This window comes from Dreissena polymorpha, chromosome 14, assembly GCF_020536995.1.
Source record: "Dreissena polymorpha isolate Duluth1 chromosome 14, UMN_Dpol_1.0, whole genome shotgun sequence".
Classification (NCBI taxonomy): domain Eukaryota; kingdom Metazoa; phylum Mollusca; class Bivalvia; order Myida; family Dreissenidae; genus Dreissena; species Dreissena polymorpha.
In genome coordinates, this window is record NC_068368.1 from 44,936,187 (window position 1) to 44,958,565 (window position 22,379).

At 34.9% G+C, this 22,379-nt stretch overlaps 1 protein-coding gene and 1 pseudogene across 2 annotated transcripts in view; both read left to right on the top strand.

Annotated features, from left to right (window-relative positions):
• LOC127858366 (zeta-crystallin-like) overlaps positions 1–22,379 on the top strand; it is a 306,504-nt gene that overhangs the window by 254,852 nt on the left and 29,273 nt on the right. The window contains exon 1 of one of the 2 annotated variants that reach the window (XM_052395435.1): positions 19,779–19,906. The exons of the other annotated variant lie outside the window; for it this stretch is intronic. The gene's annotated coding sequence lies outside the window, so the exon portion shown is untranslated. Of the gene's footprint in view, positions 1–19,778; positions 19,907–22,379 lie in introns of those variants that run through there. 2 annotated transcript variants of the gene reach the window in all.
• Positions 1,159–12,116, top strand: LOC127857326 (DBH-like monooxygenase protein 1; annotated as a pseudogene).

Below are 22,379 nucleotides of genomic sequence, written 5' to 3' on the forward strand. Positions count from 1 at the left end.
ATTTGAACTGATATCTCTAAAGAAAATCACGTGAAATCTCTGAAGGAAAAAACTAGGCCCGGTGTCGTCGAACATTCGCGTATGAACAAAAATTCAAATGTAAAATTTATTATTATAATAAACAGAAGATCATTTTCTTTGTATGTTGTGTTTTGGTGAGCTTGCTAAAATGTTAATATACTTTATTTATTGCCTCACGAAACGTTTCTACAGACTCTTAATATTCATTTGAATAAAAAATGGATTGTCAAGGATAAAGACATGCGTACACTTGTGAACTACATTGATTCTAAATCAAAAATTAGTGCGACGTACACAATTAGCGTTTGCATAATCATAGATAAACATGACGATATCTCATCCCGTTAAAAATGTAATTGATTTAACCCGTTGTGTGCGATGTTATTTAAGGACCGCCATTGTTTTGAATGTGGGAACTTTGGTTTATGTGTACAAGTTTGAAAGCGCAAACTTAAGAGAACGTATCGTGAAGAAGCGAGATTACGATGCATGAACCAAGTAATACGAGTCGAATGGGCAATATCACGAAGCGAGAACGTAAGAACACGAAATAACGATCAGAACGCGATGTTAGGATGAGAGATAGCGACATTAATTAAGAATCTTAATCTCGTTTACTTATAGCTAATTTGGTCACCGTGAGGAATCAAATGGTTGCAGTTAATAGTAAAATTTAGAGTGCACCAATTACTAAAAATTTTAGAATAATTTATATAATTTTAATAACATATAATTATACGTTAATCTATTTCATTGAACTCGGAATTGAGCTTAATTGTATGCTTAGCGGGGGAGTGACAGTGAGGAAGAACTGCGCATATGTTGCGATTTTAATAGTGTTTTTAAAAAAATACACAGCGAAATATATAATATATAATATTGCTGCGACCTACGTTAATAGTTCAAGCTGTGTCCATCGCCTGTCATTGGTAACGTTAATTTATGACATTTTGTATTGAACTCTCTGAAGATAGCCAAAAGACGCAACCATATTCCTTTTTTATCGTATTTCAATGATATTTTATTTCAGCCTAAATTATGTTCACATCGGTTATTTTTCCTTCACAATTCTAATTAGCATGTCACTCTTCACACGGGCCTCAACAAAATAACACCCACGATATCACAGACTATGCTTCATACGGAAATCTATATAAACTGAACTGAAACCGAAGTCTCGAAGCTTGCTTTATAATCAAAACCATCAAACCAATTGCTAACATAGCAAACTACTCATGCTGCTCATCTGCGGTGCTCTTCTAATAGGGGTGTGGCTGCCCAGGACCCTCGGGGCCTCACAACCGGGACTGAAGACCACTGAGCCATTCGATCACATGGCTGTATTAGATGAAGACGGAATGTACACGCTCTTCTGGAATTTTAACAGCACCCATATTACTTTCGAGGCCCACGTGCAAACGAAAGGTACGTGTTTGGTGTTTATTTTAACATATTTGTTTAATCTCGTATACGTCGGGTTTATTAAAGCCTAGCGTTTATTAAAACGCTATCGAGACTCTTGACGGCGTTGAACCAGTACTTGGTATTTCTTTGGGGAAGAAAGGACGTTCAAACAACAGGGATCTGTTTCGTGCCCTCTCGGTCGCTAGTTTGACACCATACGCACAAGGCAGCGACGACTTGAAGTACTGTTTGTTGGATCAGATGCAGAGAGTATTCATAGGAATGCAATGTATTAATTTTAAGAAAATGATATCCATTTGTGGAAACAGGTCAAACTATAGTTTAAATCGTGTTTTTCTTTTTATCTATAAATACATGTATGAGTTATTATAATATTTCCGTATCCAACTCAAATGCTTACTTTGTTATCTGGCTTTTTACACGTTATCTTTTTATGTAATGAAGTGTTATGTGTCTTATCATCTTATGTTACAGACAACTTTGTTATTTGGCTGCCTTTACAGACAGTTAAATATCATTAAGAAATGTTTGTATTGGCTGAATAACAACAATTACGACATGAATTGACATTTAATTAATTTAAATTATAACTGTTTTTTACTATGCCTAGGCCAGGATCGGTTCTCTGTTTGTGTTCTGTATGACTGTTCGACAGGCCTACATTGAGAACGGAGGAATTGAAAACCGTTGCGATGTGATTTTTACAACAGTTGTAAACTATTTGACTTTTTTATCATTTATCTTGCAATGGATACTTTCAATAACTAACATACATGGAGTACAGACGACTGCAATTATTGCCAATAAATAACCAGTGTTTGATATCATTTTGAAGGATGGGTTGGTCTTGGAATCTCCGGAAACGGGAACATGTTCCCCGGCGACGTCGCCTTAGGATGGGTAACCGATCATGGACAGGTTCACTTTGCTGTAAGTACGTAATCTAGAAGCTCGTTATTAGAGCCACTTCTCACACAGTTTCGTATTTTGAATGATGCGCTATGCTAGAAAGTCTTTCATATAATTGTAAACAAACAACAACACGTTCATCGCATTTGTGTAAATATATGTATCAGTCCATATGACCCAACAAAGTGATCTGTGTCTATGTAATATCATAAGGACTATACCTATACTATTATTTATTTTCAATGTACATTTTATACATTATGCTTTACAGAGATATGGTATTGATATAAAATACACTTTGTAAAACCTTTTACACAAATGATAAAAATAGGCTACGTGTAGACACTAATGAACATCCGATCGGATTGTTTCTGTCAGGACCGTCACACGACCGATCATCGTATGCCTTTAGTGGACACGTCGCAAGACTGGTTCCTACTGCGCAGACAGAGGAAACAAGCGCTGGTACTGTTCTGAAAATGGTCCGGAAACTACAGACGTGTGACGCCGCTGACGACATAGACATCCACGTAACTATACAAAACACATTAGAGACTGTTTATGGACATTTGAGCTTCGCATTGGAAAATGGGGTTTAATGTATGTGAGTAAAGTGTCTTCCCAGCTTAACCTGTGCAGTTCTCACAGGCTTATCAGAGACGACACTTTCCGTTTTGGACTGGATTTGCTTTAGAAGAGGCTTTCTTCAGAAGAAAGAATTCATACACTCGGAAAGTGTTATACCGGCACAGGCAAATCTGGTGCGACACTGTACGCACATGCACGAAGCCATGTTTCCATGAGCTTCATTCATTTATAAAAACAACTATATATAAGAATGAAATATTGCACACATGTTTCTAATTATCATATAAGAAACAATGAAATAACATTTTCACAACGCAACACTGTCTTAAAGGTAAGATTGGTTTTAAAGAACAATCATTTCGGACTATTAAATCTCACTAACATATTTTCCGCAAAATTTTCTCAAAAATGTACTGTCAAGTATATTGCGGTCAATAAATGCAATCTTGAAAAAAAAGATATTATAGAAGATTGACTCTTCAAATGGTTTCCAGTAATAACTAACTGCTCATTATACGACAATATATAAGTTTCACATTCATTGTATGTGTTAATTTCTTCACTCGCACAATCTCATTCAACGCTGTTGCTTTGTTTTTTTGCTCACGTATTCTTTGCATTTCATATGAGATGCAGTTAAATGCACTTAGATTTGCATCGCTGTTCTAATATCTTGTCTGTTAATGTCTTTATAGGCGGTCAGTGTAACATCTAGTTGATTTAGTTCACTTCCCTTACCACCACAATAATCAGCTCGCCAAACTGACAGTGATTTAACCATCCCAAACTTTAGAATGGTCTCATCCGGGTAATATAGACTGACCATGTGAAGCATTCCGCACGATATTTTCCTTTGGCTAGTCTTTATCTCAAAAAGCGTCTTTTTGAAGGATATTAGTGCTATGATTGTGATACACTTATTGACAACCCTTGTCATGCGTTTAAAAATGATACGAACCATATGCCTATACGTCCCATCGTTGTGTCATTTGTAAATGTTCTTGTACCAACACCACGATATACACTGATGCTTTCGGTTCATTGATTGTCCTCGTGCATTCAGAATGGCACAATCGTGTCATCTACGCGTTCGGCTCGGATGACCCGCAGAACGACCGCAGTATCTTGTACCACGGAGCCACACGGGGAACCAAGAGCCTGTTCCTGCTCAATCCGGACAAAGGGGATGGCAAGATCCCGGAGACGAAGATTAAGCACTTCGATTTTCTTAATTTAAACGTAAGGAAAGAACACGTGTTAACGCATCACAGACTTAACCAATAATATTGTTTTTGAATGGTCCGATATAAGGTAAAAACACAGTTATTTCGTGTTGGTTTTGGTCAAGTCGTTTTTTCTTATTGTTATGAAGACAGTCAGGCAAGCATAACTCAAATTATGTTTTAAACATTTGGTTTCGTTATACTTATACTACGTTTGCTGCTTTATTTGATATTGCCCTACTTCATAGTAATATATCACATGCATTTATTTAATTCGTTGATACTGTAAACATACATTTCAATTTCAGTTTATGGTTCCAAATGACACCACTACGTACCTCTGCCGAGCATTTATCATGCCTCCGATTGGTAAGCACCACATGATAAAGGTAGGAACTACTGTTAAATACGAAATATAGACTAATTATAGTAAGGATTTCGGATCATTAACAATAGTTTGATGTTACCAAGAATACAAGATATGTTAAAAAAAAACAAATTAAAAATCTTTTAAGATGGCTTATCTTAAAAGAACTCATTAGGGAGTGTCGTGGCTTCGACCAAGAGAGAGTACATCATACATGGATTATAACCTTCGTTTGTACACAAATGATCCGCCTATATTTGCATCTACCTTTAATCGAGATATGCTTTAAGCCATATAGAACATGCACGCGGTTCAAATACGTAGTAATTCTCTAGGCACATGGACGTGTAGTATTCACATTTAAACTATTCGCACAATTGTACAGTCTTTACACGAACCCACCAATGTGCTAGTAGTTTGAAAGCCACAAAACGTTTGTCAGTACATACAAAGCTAACGTTAAATTCAAGTCATACTCTCATTTAATATCTATTGTGTTCCCTACGTGACACTTTTTCTAGCGACAGTGGAAACATGTGTCAACGTTTTTGTACATAATGAATTAATGGGTGTTAAAAAGGTCTAGCGCAATTCGAGATTCGTCTATTTTCAAAATTACAGTTCGAGCCTGTTATCACACCCGGAAACGAGAAGCATGTGCACCACATCTTGTTGTCCAGGTGTAAGGTGGACAACCCAAGTCAGTATGACGGAAAATCTGATTCATGCTACGACTACCAAAACAGGTCATTCCTAACTGCGGTGATTACATAATTTCCTGGGCAATCGGCGGAGAGGTTAGTCAAATAGTGCCACAGGAAACACTATTTATTGTACCCAATATATATATATAGTATCATATGGTAGTAAAAGTATAGCATCATCTTTACCCTCTTAAGGTAACACTGATCTACGCATGCTTTCCACAATACATTATGTCATAAAAGGAAACTGGGAAAAAAATAAAAATAAATAAAGTCGTTCTGGTCATGTTGTTTAACCTATTGTTTTCCGTATCCGTATATCATAAAATGATCATTACCCGGTACATAAAATATACCCTACTAACAGGATACTTTTGTTTGTTTATTTTTTATGAAAGATCATTTAATTCAGTATTTTTTATCTATTAGTATGCTAGTCATGCATGTGCATTGTGAAGTTTGGTTTTAAATCGTTTAAATGTGTTTATGGTCAAATTTAGTAATTTTTTATTGCAACCACAACAAAACAATTACGTGACGATATGAGCTTGAACAAACCAATTGTTCACACCATTTTGAAATGTTCATCTGTATCTGATGATGGAGTAGTTGGCATCAGACTTATGAAACTATGTTAAAGTGATATCTACTGACCAAAAGTATCAACGCATGTTTTTTTGTATGAGATAATAAATGAATACAGTAGTGCAAATAATTATAGTACGAAGACAGTATTTGGTTCCGATGAATGGATCGACTTTTCTTAAGTTCTTATTTAATCGATCGAAAATACACAATTAAAATTAATAAAACAACACAATTTTATAAAATTTAAAAATTGTCAGCTATATGTCTGTTGTGACATGTTATGTGTCGTTACAACATGAGTAATGCAATGTGACAACAGTCAGCTGAAGCACATCTTCATATAACAGACTAAGATTTGTCGAGGAATCATTGTTTCGGCTCAAGTTCCGCCCAATTTATGGGACTCCGTTAAGCTGTCGCCATACGTCCATCATCTCCATTAGCTCAAATGTATCACATTTTTGCAATATATCTATCATGTCCTCAAGTTTTACTTTTTTTTCCTCAATAATAATAACTTCCCATACAGCCTGCTCTCACATATCTTCCAAGGTCAGCTTCACAAGCATGAATGTAAAACAGGGTGCAGAATCAACGGGGTTTTCAAGGGTTTATACTGCCTCAAGTTATTGAAATATATTTGCAAAAATCTTTAGTTCATAAAACGCATTTTTTCTTGCAATTTGTGCCGATATCTTAAGGTATGATAATAACTAAAAACGTCCGAAATCGGTGACACCATTTCACGTACATAATAATAATCGTGTAGAACGAATCGAATTGTTTAACAAGACCACCGGCTATTAAACAAACTAATTCTAAGGTATTTCACATTGCCATAAGATACATAAAAATCTGTCTTTTATGCACTAGTTAAAATTATTCAGAAAAATTGTTTAAAAAAGTTAATTGAAATAAAGCACCACTTAACGTCGTGTTAACTTCCATTAAAGTTAAAACGGGAAACCCCACAAAGTCACGGGATCCTGCACCCTGAAAATGTATTTCTGACAAAAGGGACACAGAGCTGTTCCAATAGTCTTGAATAATGTGAGTATGCATCACAAGGCCAATGCGCAGTTGAGGATCAATTTGCGCACTCAAACCATATTTAAGTAAGATAAATATCCCAAATCAACAAATATTACGTAAAATATTTCGTAACATAAAGTTAACGTATAAATAAATCAATGTTCCTCATAGCAATAGCCACACTTTCAACGCTAGATGTTGTATGGTTACACAGATTTAACGGGAAACAAATTGCTCGTTTTTATTTTTGTTGTGGCACAATATATTCCATTTTCATTTCCTGCATTTCGACCATAATTTGTTAATTTTAATATGTGAATGGCCAAAGCCATTTTGCCGATGTTCCAATAAAAAACTTGGAACTTGAAACTTCATTTCCTGCAACGATGTATATTCGTTCGAAACACGAACACAGACTTGGTTCAGGAACATGTGTTGTTGAATGTTTTGTCTCACACAAAATACCATTTTGTATCGTGCTAAATCTTTGTAAGAAACATTGATTTTTATGTGTTAACTTTATTTTTTGAAATATTGTACGAAATATTCGTCGATTTTGTGTGTATGCGGGCTTTTAAGGTTCGTTGAGTAGTTTACGTCATAAATCATGTAGATAGTATTTTGTATATTACAACATTTAGCGTTGCAGACACATGTTATTGAATACTTTACTTTCCTTTCCTTATAAAGTCATTTTACCTCCCGGCTAACGTTGGATTCTCAGTCGGTGCACCGGAAGATCCGGTTTTGTACCGGATGGAAACCCATTATGACAACCCCAACGGCAGAGACGATATCCTTGATAACTCAGGTAACTTTTCTTGAGAATTACCATCGTCATCATCATCAGAAGCAGCAGAAGCGGCAGCACCAACATCATCTCCTTCTTTTTTCATGACCATCAGCATCTTTTTTTCAAGTACCCATATTACCTATCATTAATGATGTCATAAAAAACTTTCATTTATCATTTTTTAACGGAATCATGAAAACATCCATTGTGTGTGTATCGGATAATCATCATCATTATCATCAACTCCATCTACACACGTTTATAAGGATAAAAACGACAGTTGGTTTTTAAAAAAAGGTGATTAATTAAATTCAAGGAAATGAAATACGCTTCTGTCTGCTAGCTTCACATATATGAGCCAAATTCTCGGAAAACTGGGTTTTATGCATGTACGTTAAGTGACATCCAACATAAGCATATGCAGTCCATCTGTGAAGACACTTTCCGCCCAAACTGGATTTTTTTTAAGAGTAGATTTTCTATAAACAATAAATTCCATGAAAACGGAAAGTGTCGCCCCTGATAATCCTTCGAGGACATGCAATAAGCCCAGTTTTCCCAGAACGAAGCTCATATTCAAATTCCAAGGCATACGCATCACACTGACCTCTGAGCTGCGGGCCCAAGAGGCGGGCATGCTGGTGATGGGACTGCTAACCTCTTTCAAGCAGGTCGTACCCCCGGGCCAGAGCAACTTCGTCTCAAGGGCGTTTTGTCGGGATGACTGCATCAGGCTGGTCAGAAGTTGTGTTTTTAACAACACTAAAGTAGAAGTACTAGTATATAAAACGTGTAATCAACAAAGTTTCTGTTTTTTTTATAAACAACAATACAGGAAAAGTAAAATATTAAACATGTGATCATAAACGGAAGATTGTATATTATTAACTGCGCGAGACCGTTGACCGTGCATGCACGCGTATAGCTTTGCTTATTAAATATCAAAGTTAGATGTAGGTTACAAATACCGCATTCTCCTTTTTCATACCTGAGTTTCATCTCAAGTAATTGTGAATTTCTTATATAAGTATATGCAAATGGGACTTACAAACACTCAATTCCCTCGCAGTGGTAAAACCTCTACCAGACTTAATACGCTATATTCACATGTAAAATCAGTCTAGATTTTTAAAGTTTTTTTAGTGTCTTGCGTTTTCCTGCTTACGGTAAATTATTGTTTTATGTCTGCATGATGCATTCGATAAAATTGATTTTAAAAAAGACTTCAAAATAATATGCAAAAACAATTTTTATTTGAATCCATTGTCATTACGTGTTTTGGACACTGTTGTGCGAATGATTAAACTTGAAAAACTCGACGACACATAATAATAACAAACAAAAATTCAACCCATCAATCCTTCAGCTTTGTTCTTTCCCCGTTGTAAGGGACTCACACAGGCAAACATTGCGGAGTTCAAGATCTTTGGCGTCCTTCAGCACTCGCACCTCGCCGGTGTTCGAATAACCACACGTCACTTCCGGGTCGGAAACGAGCTTCCGCCTATTATCGATGATCCGAACTACGACTTCAACTTTCAGGAACTTCGCAAATTACCGAAAGAGATCGCCGTTCACCCGGTATGTAATCGTATTTCGAATTTGTTTTATAGCTAGATTTCAGTTAACACACATATAAACATACGGATTGTGTGTAATTTATTTTTTCCCAGAGAGTTACACATTTGATAACGATGTATGACTGCGCATAATATAAGACAAGTAAAGTTTTCCAAATAGTATAGACTGAGTTGTAGGGTACAAATACGAAGCAACACTTACATATTTTGATAACTATGTTATATTGTTTACATAGTAACAATAGAATCAAATGAACAAAAGCTATAATAGACAATAAACATTCTAAAGATATGAACTGCTCATCGCTTCACATTTTTATGATACAAAACATATTTAATACATATGTATATTTAAGTAAACCTTATTTATGCTTAAAGGGACCTTTTCACAGATTTTTGCATATGTTGAAGTTTGTCATTAAATGCTTTATATTGATAAACGTAAAGATTGGATCTAAAAAGCTCGAGTAAAAAAACAAGAATAAAATTACAGAAAAAGTAACCCTCAACTAGGCTCGTACCACTGAGCACTGGAGTAAAAGTATATCGCTTAGACCACTTGGCCATCAGTGCTGATAGAATAAGTGATGTATTTATACTTCATATAAGCAATCTTAGTAGTATCACAAAACATAACGACAACAACAGAACTCTCCAAATGATTCAATCGTTTCGTGTTGCAGCGCAAATATAATGTTCCGGTTTTTAAATCGTCAAAAGGTGCATGGTAAATATTCAGTTTCCACACAAATATCTTAACTACAACGAAAATTTGCGAATCCGAAACTTTTTAAAATATTTTCTTCAATTTACCAAAACGGGAAAAGGTCCCTTTAACATAATAGCATGCTTAACATATGTCTATTCTAAAAATGTCGATTATTTGTCAATTAAGTTTGGACAAACTACTTTTCTAGTGAAGCAGCTTTCGAACAGATTGTCACTATGACAAGTTCTTATTAATCAGTCTACAACTGTTCTATTACTGCTTTTCCAGGGGGACAACTTCCGAATAGATTGCCACTACAACACCGTCGGAAAGTCACAGCCTGTCTTGGTAAGATGCCAAGTATTTAAAATTATATTTATATGTTGTCCTGATGTCATGGGTTCGATTTTTTTTAGGTTTTTCCCATAGACACAAATTATTTGTTCTAGTCCATGGAAACAGACTCGAGAGCGTTTCAAATAAGCTTAAGGCTTTCGCACTGAATCGAGCTATAATAAATATGTATACAAACTTAACCATCTTTCCTTCTCAATCCCTGTTTATGGCTAATACACGGCGCTTGAGAATGATACTATGCAGGAATGCGTAGGAATTAAACAACGAGCGCGTCGGTAAATGACTGTAGTTACAGAGAATTTCTATAGACATTACAAATTGAACAATACATCTACTTTGAAAGAAGACTTTTAATAACGCTATGTTTATTACAGGGCGGACTGGCCACCACCAACGAGATGTGTTTATCGTTCGCCTACTACTACCCGAAAACACCACTTGCCAACTGTTTATGGAATCCGACCTATGGAATGTCCGGGGCCGATGGTGATGCAAAGGTATATTATTACATGCGTGCAGTAATATTATTTTTCACAGATATATTGAATTGATGATTGTGATTGGCATAATGATGTTTACGCTAGAATCGTTGACGAATTTGTTGTTCGTATATACTGATTGTGCATGTCGAATGCTCAATGCGATCACACTCGTCTTAGACAATGTCTACGAAATTACTATTTTGTGTGAAGAATCCACGTGGATTATCGCACATGTCAAGAAAAAATAGCAATGCTTATTTTTCCACTCATTATCAAAACTGAAACATACAACATAAGACATTACAATTAATTATTGTCGCATTTCTTAGACCCTGATATTATAGATCATATAAGAAAGATAACAAATATTAAATTAAATTTCATTTGAATAAAACTCTAATGTACTGTAAATAAATTATGTCTCAATACGAATTAAGGGCTGTTTTATTTCATTTACCAGTAAAAGCGCTATATGTTCAATTCCTGGTGCTTTAACTGAAGATTTTCCAAACAAATATTAGAGTCTTAAATGATGTGCATAATACACAATAAGACACAATTGTCGAATTTTACTTACAATCACTATCCCTCTTTTTTCCCTACCCACTCTAGACGTGGCAGATGATCCAGAATGCGGACTGGTCGAATAAGACCGTGGTAGACTGGTTCTATCAGCAGCAAAGCACCGGACCCGGATATGAATATTGCGCTGGAGACAGTTTGAAGGTAACCAATCTATTTAGAATTTAATCACTCTCTAAACTGAAGAACAATCAACGGAGAGCAGTTGGTAAGCGCGTGAATGAAGTACTAATTGATGTATTCATCATTAACGACAATTGAGAACAATATGTTTATTTGTTCATTAAAATTGATATTTTCGTCGTACGTGTTTTGCTAAATATATTTCTATTTAAGTAGTAATTAACTTTATCAATGACTTGATATCAAAGCTAATCCGTCATAAACTTAATATATTCAAATTACAATTTGATTATGTTCGTGGGTTATTTGTCATAATGTATCACGCTGTTTTGCATTCAAAGAATTTACAATTTATTTGCTCATATAATTTCAGTTACTATATAAAATACAAAATTATTGGAGTTCCTATTATTGCAATTCTAGATTCCAGCCAACTTCGACTACACGTTCACTGGCTATCTACCGCCTCATGATTACGTCGAGCCTGACACGTGCCCGTAACGGACCGCCGTTCCTGATTAGACAGTCATGAAGTACATGCTCGTTGTAAACCGACTGTTCTGATAAGACTGTATAAAGAATATCAATACAAAAAAACAACATTTTCGTACTTATTAAATGTATGCACTTGAAGTCTTAGACTTATATTGTGCTTGTGTGCGTGCGTGCGTGCGTGCGTGCGTGTGAGTGTGTGTGTGTGTGTGTGTGTGTGTGTGTGTGTGTGTGTGCGTGCGTGCGTGCGTGCGTGCGTGCGTGCGTGTGTGTGTAAAACATTCATAGACAAAAAAGCTTCACATGTCTATGTTAGGTCTAGATATCGACAGGGGCTTGTGTGTGCATGTTTTACAAATAATTTTTTTTTATTAGACAGTGATTGACAATAATGATAAAAAATATGTATAAATCAGATAAATGTACTTGTTCACATATCACATTTACATGATACACAAAGTGTAAAGCTATGGACACACGAGCACACTATACATGATAAGTAAGAAATTTATTAACATCAACGTTTCTACTTTTGTAAACACTCAAACACATGTGCTAGTGTCTAACCATTAAACATTACATCGAAATAATTGCACTACACCGCATACGTTGTGTTCATACGCGTATATGTCGCGTGCAAAAGTTGATCATAAACTGTTGAATTTTGGCGTTTAAGACATATTGCGACTTAAAAGTTAATAAATTGTATAGGTGCAGAGAAACAAGTCAGGGAATACACTTGTGTTGATGATGGTGGTGACGGTTTTGATTGTGATGCTGTTGAGGATGATTGATTGATGATTGCTGATGATTGATGATGGTGATGATGATGTTTACAAATATGAATATGATGATGATGAATATGATGATGATGAATATGATGAATATAATGATGATGAGGAAGATGATGAAGAAGAAGAAGAAGATGATGATGATGAAGATGATGATGAGACTGAAGAAGAAGAAGAAGAAGATGATGATGATGATGATACCTTGGTGCATTCCTTGACGAATTCATTACGGCTTAACAAGGCTAAAGATTAAAGAATGCGTAAAAAGCGAGGAGTGGTAAAGTCCAGTCATTCACTAAGCTATCACCGCCGTGCCTGAATCCCAACCGCACCACCACCACCATTGCATAATTATCTTGATTCATTCGAATTACCAAAGGGAAATTACTACATGGAAGAACGAGTAAGAGGCTCATGGGGATCTATCTACCTTTCTTTAAAAAAAAACTGAATTATTGTTCGAGATATGAATAGTGCACAATTGGAATAACACGAATAAACCAAAAACAAAACTATGAACATATGCAAGGAAGAGATAAGGAATATTTAAGCATAATAGACCATGAAAATCACATCAAACTGCATAACAATGTAAATACAGTGTCATAAACTCAGGCACACATTTTGAAAACTTCATGTATTTAGTAACGTCTTTACGATATTCATATATATTTCTTTAGTCAGAACGACAAACACAATCTGATATTTGCTTGTGTTTTTTTTCCGCATCAGCAAGTTTGCCTTTTTTCGATTTGGTGTTTACGTGTTTTTGATGTTATTAAAGCGGGTATATACGATCTTGTCAAATATTTATTTATTTATATAAAATGTGTAAAAACTTATTATACATATATTTCAATATAAACTAAAATAAAAGTTAAGAAGAACATGTGTCGAAAAATGCTAAATAAGCCAGATATTAAATTCTGAAATCGAAAAAGGCTGTGCAGCCGAATTCGCCAGCATGTATATCATGCATGTACGATGTGAATCTAAATTTAGTTTAACGGTTCATTTGAAATTCCTGCAGCGATATCGATTCATACGACACACGAACACTTACTAAAAAGACGAATGCATCGGTTATTGTAGGAAAATAATTACGAATTATCTTCGTCACAATCGGCTCGGGGCTCTAATTTGTATTTGCTGTATTTTATGAAATTCGTCTTAAATGTATCATTTTTCTTGCATATTGTGTGTTTTATAACATATTTGTATCAATATTTTACAATTCAGCACATATAAAAATCGTATATACCCGCTTTAATTATTGAATATTTCATTACAAAAATTGCGCTATGAAATGGAACGAAGCGATACAAGCATACTAAAGACAAATAGGTTAATTAGTATGTCTGCACTCTTTAAGTCCGCCTCTAGCCTAGAAGCTTCTCCATTTACATCGGCTCCTCATGATAGAAGACGGTGGAATCGATGGGAACAAAATAATTTGACTTTATACCAAGATAAGGTCTGAACGAGATCGATTTTAGTGCACGCTTAATTTTATGTTAGAATCTTCGATAGAAGCAAACAATGTCATCCGCTATTGGATTAGTGTGTTAGTTCTTGGGTAAAACCCGTTTAGTGAGGTTGTATTTTTCCTGATAAACAACGCATGATTTGTTATGGAAAGGTAAACATTTATCAAGTTGTGTTTCCGGTATTATGAAATCAATTGCTTAATTATTATATTTGTTCGCGTACTCTACAGTCTTATAAAATTATCTAATTATTTACAATTAACGTATACATGCGGTAAATGAAGAAATAACACCGTAAATGTTTTCATTTATATGGAGTATTATTAAAGTTATTTTTTAATTCATGTTATAATTTGAAGCTAGTGTGCCCAATTGTACAAATTCATCTTTGATGCAGACGCCTTTATTCCCAAGTGTCCAAGTATGAGGCCACTTGTGGCGCATTAATCGGAAACGTATGGACTTCCGGAGAAACCCTCGTTCATTTAATTCAAAACATGCGTTGATTTCCATGTCGTTGATACAATATAACTTAACATCTGTTCAATTTTCGGGGAACATCTCTTTATAATTAATGTCTAGTTCGTCTGTAAAGCAGTGCACGTTTGGAACATACACGCCTTTATTGTCTTTTTCTAGCATTTCTCCCTTGTAAAAGAATGGAGAGTTGCTACTCCAGTCGGCATTGTTTTGCTGTCCCGGTGTTCATATTTTTAATTCCCATGTACTTGTTAAATTTCCCTGTTAGAACAGCGGGGCCAGTGGTTTTCATAACGCTATCCGCGGAATTTCTACATGTTATGTTCGGTGGTTGTTTTAAGTTATTGAGTACTTGCTTGAAGAAAGGATGCTTAGCCTTGCACATCATAATAATCGCATTGTTTATCACATATGGCATCCCAAAAAATAATACCGAATGTTCGAACGGCTCTACCGGAACAACGCAGGCATACTTCATTGCAGCCCGATCCAGACTCGATATCAATGTTGGCATTAACACCTCCAAACTCGTACAATAATAAATACCGTAGCATGTCGGACCTTTTTATATTTTCTACAAAACCGTCCCAGATATTCAACAAATGAGGATGGAGCTCTGCCAAAAGCTTCCGGCCGGATTTGTCTGTCAAAAATGATACTTCCATGTCGGGTGATTGTCCACAAATGAACGAACGTAGTCAGCAATTGGACGGGTATAAGATTGTCCCTATAAGTCTGGTGAATGATGTGGGGAATTATCGGCTCACGTCCGGACACTGCCGGAAAATCTTCGGTCACTTTCGGCTGTAAATAACGGAATACCTTATCGAATGTTTTGGCTAATTTATGAACGATAAGTTAACGTATAAACCATTGTATGTATTGCTCTTACATGTTCATCCGTTCGATATTAACTATATAGGGTTTGAGAGATCAGGGCCTGTGATGACACAACTTCATAGATTATTTGTATAACATTTCTAAGTCTTTTCGTTTTTTCATATGCGTTAAAACATTTAAAGGTTTCAAACGTGAGACTATTTCTTACATATTGGGTACATTCATTTGTAACAGAAGTCGTAAAATTCCATACGTATAGAACATTTGTAGCTGACCGGTTTACTGAGCAGATTGTGAACAACACGTAATTTTATTCGTTATATAAATAACTTATAATAATTAAAATAAATCTAAATAAACTGGCAAAACACAGATCAAGTCGACATTGCTCAAGTAAATTATACCTTATATGTAACTGAATTATGATACCTTATATGTAACTGAATTGTGAAACCTTATATGTAACTGAATTATAATACCCGATCGTTCGCGTAGTATCGAAATAGTATGTACACTTTTGCATTTAAATTGCGTATATTTATTAAAAATACGCGTTCGTTATTTCGTCTAAATTATACGATCATCTATGAATCAATACGTCGAATTTCCTACATATGCGTCATACATATTAACACACTATACACGAATTCAAGACGCATATTTGGTTCGTCATATTTTGTAATACACTAACTATAAAAACAAAAACGTATCAACTCACGTGGCGATGACTCAGTGCCTGTTTCAGTTTTAGCTTCATCATGTGGAGTAAATGTAACAAGAAATATCTTTAAAAAAGATATACGGCGTTGATTGTGGTCGATGTTTATGAACGATCAAAAGTTATCTCTATGAGATAAAAAGTAGCGGATGCCTTTTTTCTGCGCAGTTCTTAGCTACATCACAAGCAAATCAATTACGGGGTGTTGCGCCAGATTTCGTGGCTTATTTTGCTTTATGTGATATTATTACTCAGATATCTATATTTACAGAATAGAAAAACACAAGAAACATGAAAATAAACGAGTGCATATAGGTCAGCCGGCAATACCCGAATCTTATTTAATTGCATAATTATAGTATAGTGAATTATTGTGCTCATGCTTAATAAACTGGTCTAAATGGATAAATATTTCTAATTAATTTTATCAATATTGGTCCTTATCATGCAAATGTTGAAAACATATTAAAAATCGATGATTGACATACCACAATAATATCGCCGAATATCTTTCTTTAGTATCTTTCTGATCAAAACAGACTTCAAGTGCACAAAGTTTACGAGACGGCGTTTATATGAAGGAAAACATAGGAATCTATGCTATTTTTGTCTGATGAAGTAAATAGTTCGTTTAGTCGCTTTGTCGATATACAGATTTCTGCAACTGACCGCAAACTGACCTTGATATCTTGCGGATTGGAATGCGATGCATTAAAGTAAGGTAACAATTCTCTGCTGAAACGAAGGCTTGTTTACGCCAACTGTACACGACCAAGGCAACAGCTGTGCCTAAAATATTTCAATGAAAAGATCGCAACCCCTTCTGCGAACTCCGGTGATGAACTGTATATAAACTCTGACTTTCACACACTGGCCGCGAATTGACCCGAAACCTCGCGGGTTGAAATGCAATGCAAGAAAGTACTAAATATGAGAATATAGCCTTTAGTATAAACGCTTTTGCGCTGGTAATTCTCTGAAAATAAAAGGTGAACGCACAAACTGTATTTATGTCGAAAATAGATTGTAAAACTATTCTATCTATTGAGCCTTTTCATCAGAGATAAAATTGTTTCATGCAGTAAAACAGTGTTACAAAGTCGCGGATATGTTTCCAATGTCCTGGTGTTATACTCAAATCAGCCAATGGAATAAATGAAGTGTATTCATTCGTACCTAGCCGCGGGAAATTTTATTTGTATATTATTGGACACTTACAAAGGTCAAGTCAGGGTGAAAAGCTGGCTTAATACAGCTTACGCCGAAAAACGATTTATTCAGTTTATGTAACGATATCAATCAAATTGTTCTTTGTTTAATTCTTCAATTACAGCTCTGTTATAAAGTGACATCCTTCAAAAGGTGTTCCAAATGTCAGCTTCACCCGTATCTACACGGATCCAAACGAATATAAGTATGCATCCAACGAATAACTTATTCCCTGGTTGATTGATATCAACGTCCATGATATGCGCATGCGCAGAAATCGAATGCTGGCGTGATCCTAATATAGAAATAATTTGAGAAAGTTTAAAGTGGGGTAGAACGAGTACATGAGAATAAGAAGATACACTGCAATAAAGCGTAACAATTTTATCTTGTATTGCGTTTAGACGCCTACGACGCCGGGACAACAACAAAGACATCGTGAAAAATGATATCTACAACGGTTATGGCTAAGAGTATTAGTACGATAACTATGACGACGTTCATAGAGACGTTTAAAACGGCTATGACGACGTTGACACATACAACGGTAATCTGTAAATGATCTAAATACATATGTGTAATAATAACATGTGATAATATTTAAATTACATAACATTGATCTCCAATTAATATATAACTAGCAAATAAATGAAAGGAAAACTAAATTCCATTAAAAAATAACGGTATGGTTTTACATTGTCCTTGTTCACGGAATTAACCCATCAGATTTATAATATTCTCTAATACTAAATGTACACATGCATTAACCCACGAAGCACATTTAGAAAAGATGCAAACATATTCCTAACACATGAAATGCCGTATAGACCTCTACTTACAAAACTTCTATCTCACTTTGTGAATAACACATTTCCATATTGTCAAGGTGGTATATGGTACATTAAGGGAGGTTAGCATGTTGTAATAGTGATGAAACGTGAAGCATCGTATTTGACCCGGAACTTCCCGCCACAATTGCAACTAAATTGTTCTAGAACATCTGTTTGAGTATGTCGTCCTTGAAGTGAGTCGCGTCCTACTTTCGAAGCTCAACACCGAAGAGACTTTATCTTTAAAAGATGTCTATGGCGTACCACTTGTGTCAAAAGTCAACAAGACCTACTAGGTAAAAAGAGAAATGTACTTCGACGAACAATATGTACATCGAAGTACATTTTGTTGTACTTCGACGTACAAAAATGTACTTCGAAGTACAGTTTTTACCGACCATTGAGTGTCAGCCAATCAGAAGACACCTTAATTGAAACACAAGAAACTGCAAAAATTGAGTCCACATATTTGATGAAGTTATGCCAACTTTTCGATCTGCACAAAAAATGTACACTTTACCGATGAAATATTACAGTATTTACCGACCATTGAGTGTCAGCCAATCAGAAGACACCATAATTGAAACACACAAAAATGCTCAAAATTGAGTCCACATATTTGATGAAATTATGCCAACTTTTCGATATGATAAAAAAATTACTTCACCGATGTAATGTTTGCACATTTGATTAAAACTATTTCACTATTAACTGCATATTTATATTTAATTATATTTCAATTTGATTCCACCGGTGAAATGTTATTGCTTTGGTACACATCAAAAGATTGGCATCCTTTCATCAATTATGTGGTATTAATTTGTTGCAGTTTCTTGTGTTTCAATACAAAAGTAAGATTTTCATGCATTCATGCATCTTATATGCATCATTTAGCAGTTAAATATAGCTGTCAGAGTTATATATTAAATCTAGCTGATACTGATACGTGTCAAGACTCATCGACGAATTGGTTGAAACGTCACAAAATTATAACTTCTCTAAAACAAACCAACCTATTTTCACATTCATTAAAATGAATACCGTCAACAAAATACTTATTTTTCATTCTTTGTTATTTTTTTTTCAATTTTTATATTTTTATTCATTTTGTCCTCAATTAAAAAGAGATTTTAAACATTTATTATGAATAAATCTGAAGGAAAAGCGGCTAAAGAGACGAGTGTTTTAATTGGCTGTTCAGATAATTTGTACGTCGAAGTACAAACAGGTATGTCGAAGTACAATTTTCCAAGTACACATTGTACTTCGGGGTACTAATATATACTTCGAAGTGTATTTCATAATTTTACATCGAAGTAAAATTTTGTACTTCGAAGTATAATATGTTATGTTTACCTAGTAGGCTACATAGACTTTCGACCAAAATGGTACGCCATAGATGTCAGCCCAGATGTGCATGTAATTTAACAGTCGTGAAAGATAACGCGTGTAAATATCTAGAGCGCGTTTCAGTACGAGGTAAGTTATACATCCGATACAAAGCGTTTGAGGTTAATTCACCTACTGTAGTATTGGATATGAAACGGGTTGACTTTGGCCGACAGTTGTTATAAAGGTAATATTTCTATTTTGAAGCAATAGTGCAATTTTCGAATAATCACTTTCAGATGTAATGATATTAATTGTTTAGTCTTTATGTAAATAAAATGCAATTATCGATCATTTCATGTTATGTTATTTAGGATTAGTTGTCAGTAAAACTATCTTTGTCTTAGCGGTCAAAAAAATCTGATAAAATTTCAGCGATTCTTTTTGCACATTTGTGGAAAGTACAGGTTTAACGTGAGTTGGGAAAAATGGTGCAAACACATTATCAAGTTGTGAAAATTCGCGTCGTGAAAGCTCCAGACTGGGAAAAATGGATCTTTTAAATTGGTGCGTAATTGCAAAAAGTCATCTAAATGTTCTTTGTTCTGCCTTTTTGCAGGACTGTTCAGTATCAGTGCTTATTTTCTAAGCTTACTTGCAGATAATGCGCTTTTGGAACGAAATTGATGAGAATTTCATTATTGTAATTTTTCGGACGGAACATTGGAAATTCGTAATGTTTCCTGAATGGGAAAGTGGCTTTACAGGTAATTTATATCGAAGGAAAAACATCGCAGAATCTATTTATATTTGTTTGAGTTGCAAGTTCTGAAAACGTACTGACACTGAAAGCTTCAATGGACTTTTTCACATTTTGTCACAGCGACAATTAATAAAAAGCCATGCCAAAGATTGAGAAAAGAATGCATATATCATAATTACCGGTAAACAAGAAAACTAACATTCCTTACTGAGGAAAATGATAACAGTATGGTTTTGCTTATTGATAATCAGGGGTAGAAACAGTAACTATTGTAACTCTTTGCAATTAATCGCATAATACAATTTCCCAATCAACTTATCAACTTTTCGATGGGTTAATTTTGTGTACGTCTGCTTGGTTCAAAGATAAATAAAATTGTTAAAATTATTGTTGCATTCCAGATATTTAGTTTGATTATTGTTTGCAGTCAGGCTTGTCAATGTTTGTATTTTAAGAATTGAACACATTTGATTAAACAAATAGACAGTGCTTGAAAATAACTGTGGTATTTATTCATTTTTGTGTCGTTAATTCCATTTATTCAAAATGATAAAAAATACATTGAGAGTTGCTTTTGATGGTATGTCTGATCTTGATTATGTTTTTTTTAATATAAGTGCTATCTAACCAGTTTTCCGCGGTAATTCGTTTTTCGTTTAAAACGTTACAAGGAAATGATATTATGGCAAATATGATGTTCTTTGAAATTCATTCATCCGATATATGTACAAGCCTTGACACGATTAATGATTCCATGAGTATCGCGAGAATACAGGATTGTTGTGGTATTTCTCTTTAAATGCGGACTCTTGTTAACAGGTCCATTTCACAGACTATAAATATGCAATAACATAGGCTTTAAAATTAAAATTTTAAAAAGGCTTTAAAGATTTATGCTCTAACATGAATTTATTGTGTAAGAATTGTATTATTTTAATGGTACCGATTCTAGACATGCTTTTAAAGTTGCTACCATAGTAATGAATTTTTTACATCACATTTTTTGACCATATATCGTTGGATTGTTTTATTATTAAATGTGTTGACAGCTTCGTGAAAAGACTCAAAGATGTGTCTTTGATAATCACGTTCGCCATATCTGCCCTGTTTACAGCTACCGTAAATGTAAAACGTGTTTGTGCTTTAATTACCTCGCGTGAAAGTATAATTATCTCAATTTAATACAGCTACCGCAGAAATAGCCACAATATGGCAAGTCATAAACAGTTTACGAGGGTAGGTTATATGTGCATGAGGATCTTTTCCAGCCGTTTCCGCAAAACAACTTAATTTTAGAGATATTTTGTTTTCGAATATATGAAGTATCTGGACAAGAAAAAGTCGAATGTAATGTTTTCGCAACAAAGTTTTCTTACAAATACGGAAGTATGGGTGCACTGGCGAACCACATTTAGCTGGTTCACAAATCTGTTTGTTTTGATGTCAGCGAATCACAAGACGATGACTGATTTTCGCAGCCTAAGATGTCTTGTCGGACATGGATAAGCTTCACTATGACGTAAGCTTTAATGTGCGGACCACTGATCTCTAGCCGACATTCACTGTCGACGTTTAAATTTTCATTGACTTATGTCGATAGCTAAAACCATCGTATGAAGTTCCTGGCACAATTAACGGCCACCGGAAAAACTTTGCGAAACCGAAATTTCGCAAACTTAAGTACCCTTTATCTTAAAGATTTGCTACTTTGAGACATAGTATGCGATAAAAGTCTTATCGTTGATTAATAATTGGTTATTTTCACTCAAAAAACGCGTTTTCTTCACTATGCAATTTATAAGCAAAGTTGGGGTTCCCATGGGATTTTTGCATTTTCCCATGGGATTTTCGATTTTCCCATGGGATTTTTTCTCCCATGGGATTTTTTTTCTCCCATAATTTGCAAATGGGAGAAAAATACCATGGGATTTTGCACATTTTAAAAAACGTGTTTTAT